This window comes from Octodon degus, unplaced genomic scaffold, assembly GCF_000260255.1.
Source record: "Octodon degus isolate 3935 unplaced genomic scaffold, OctDeg1.0 scaffold00104, whole genome shotgun sequence".
Taxonomy (NCBI): domain Eukaryota; kingdom Metazoa; phylum Chordata; class Mammalia; order Rodentia; family Octodontidae; genus Octodon; species Octodon degus.
In genome coordinates, this window is record NW_004524680.1 from 4,801,683 (window position 1) to 4,804,636 (window position 2,954).

A 2,954-nucleotide genomic window follows, 5' to 3' on the forward strand; every position below is an offset into this window, starting at 1 on the left:
CAGCACGTGGGTACAGCTGTCTGCTGCTTACCAGACTAACAGTGAAAATAAAGGGAGAAAAGCAGAGCACAAATGTTTTAAAAACTTGTTATTTGCTACAGAAGAAATATGGGGCAAGTGACTGTGGTCGTCAATTATATTAATGCCATTTAAAACAAGGCAACTACCTTGCACCAACATAATAGGAAAGATGTTTCAAAAGCATCTTAGGACTTTGCCAGACCCTACTGTCATGGGATCAATTCTGTAAACTTTTTAGAAGATTTCTCTGAGAATAAATCCCCATTATTTTACTCACAAAGGACCACCTAGGAATTATCCCACCACAATTTGTTGGCCAAACTCCACAGTCCAGGATCTCAGAGCCTGCTATAGATATGACCCAGGGGGCTGGCTACTGCCACCAGAGGTGACAAACCTTGGCATCATCCATGTGGTGCCTGATTTCTAGGCATGGAGAATGCAAGAGCTGTGGGCTCCCAGGGGCTTCCACCCAGTTTTCAAAGGAAGGCCTGACCGGTCAGGTATGTAGAAGGGTCCGAATCCCTGCAGGCAGCCCCTGGGAAGCTGATGCATGAAATTACATGAGTAAAGCTGAAGCTACAATGGAGAGCGCAAGAAGTTACAGAAACGCCAGGAATTTAGAGCACCAGCCATGGAAGGCTGCAGGCAGCAAGCAGAACCAGCCCAAGAGAGAACCCACAGAAGAACGGCAGGCCACTGCCTCAGAATTCGTGTCACACAGCATGTGCTGAAGCATCCAGATGCAGAATTACAGAAATGAATGCTTTATATCCTGTGGGATTTCAGTCTTAATGAGGACCTATCGTTCCCTTCTATGCCTCCATTCCTTCTTTGGGGAATGGGAATGCCCAAGAGCTTCATGTGCTCCATTGTGACACTCTAAAAAGTTGATTCGAACATAGGATACTATATACACCTGTGGACTAAGCTACGGGTAAGTTCATAGCCAGATGTGCTGTTAAGAGGTGACGCCTGGTAGGAAGAGGCAGCTCACTGGGGAATGACCCGGAAAGCTGACGTGTCCAGTGCAGCTCTCGAAGATCCTGGAGGGAAGGACAGTGAGAGGATGGAGAAATAAAGATAAGAGACAATATACAAAAGCTGAGGTCAGTGGAGCCCTCTCTCCAGATCAGAGGAAAAGCAGCTGCTTGCCCACTGCAGTACGTTTATTTATACAAACATGGCATGTTGCTGGCAGTGACATCCTTCTGCCTAGCAACCTGTTCTTGGATTATGGGGGCACATGGCATGGTTTTCTTTTAATTGGAGTAGCTTTTTCATGGGGCTTGCCTCAGGGGCTCTTTGTTGTTGGACCACTTGCCTCACCCCTGTACATGTGTGATCGATTTCTGGCTTTAGCCACTCTCCACAGAGAGTTATAGCTTTCTTTCCCCACTCCTCTCTTTCTTCCTGGCCACTATGATGTGAGCAGATTTCTCCAACTAGATCCTTCCATCAGCCCTTTATGTATTGGGTGAATCTTCTAAAATTCCTGAGCTGAGGTCAAGCTCTTCTCTTTAAGTTTCAGGAGTTGGTTACTGTGTCTCAGGAATCAGAATGTGGCTACGACATCCAAGGCCTGTAACTGTCCAGCATGAAGTAAGTCCCCAGTTTGGGAACATTTACAGATATGAACTGACCTCTGGAAGCCACAGGAGGTGGGGATTGGGGATTCACAGGAGGAAATACAGCTTTGAAGGCAGGCCTATGAAGCCTACTTTTTTCTCTTTAGTCTCTCTCTCTCTCTTTCTCTCTCTCTCTCTCTCTCTCTCTCTCTCTCTCTCTCTCTCTCCCCCCCCCATCTCTATCTCCCTCTTCTCCTCTTTCTCCTTTCCTCATGGAAAGCAGTTTGCTTTCACTAAACCCTTGCACTGTCACATTTCTGACCCACCAGCTGACCACTGATGAAAATTTTGGAAACGATGAGCCAGAACTTTCTCCAGGTTGTTATTTTGAGGTATTGTGTCACAGTGACAGAAACCTGACTCTCATATTCTCACACCTTCACGCCTTCTGTCTCCAGCCTGTGAGGATCAAAGACACGTGGATGGTGCATGCTCTCTTGGAATACATTAATCATCCAAAGAACCATGGGCCAGACATCTGCTCACCCAACAGGAAATCAGTACAAGCTTAGTGTTCCACCAAAACTGATGTGGTTAGGGTTTTACTATGGAATAAATGTAATACAGGACACATAATTTATAGGATTATTTTATAATATTCACCGATAGACTTAAATGAAAAACAGTGCAGGAAATCCGTCCACATGAGACACCCAAAGAATCCACTGGGGGCCTGGATCCCATAGCAATGTACTGCATGAGTCTGGCTGGAGACCTAGAACCCATGGCAGTGTCCTCCATGAGTCCATCTGAAGGCCTAGAGCCCGTGATAATATCTCATGGAAGTCCAGATCTAGGATCTGCGCTGGGAAGACCCAGAGGGCAGTGATGGAAGCCAGAAAGGCTAAGCCAGGGGAGCGAAGGATCTGTGTCAGTAAACTGAAAGATCTGTCCTGGGGCCAGGGAGGGATGCTCCAGGTAAGGGCCAGAGCTCCCAAAGCGTACTGCAGCCAACTTCCGCTGGAGCAAGGACCCAAAGCCCTCCAACCATGAGAGCAGCTGAGTTCCTACCAGGACAGCCAGCATGGCAAGCCTCCCTAAGAGAAGCAACAGAGCACCGTCTCTACCTCCACTTCTCTTTTTGTGCTGTTGGCAACAAACTTCAGATGGGCCATCCACACACGTCACAAGCATCGCGATGCTAAGTTCTTCTGGGTGTTACAAGTTGACCACTGCTTAACCGACCATTGAAACCAATCAGAAACAAAGGTGTTGAGTGGAATCCAGAGGATACTGTAACTGCTGAGTCCACATGCCACTGCTGCCTGATACAGTCCAAAGCCCTCCATGGGCCGATCTTCATCA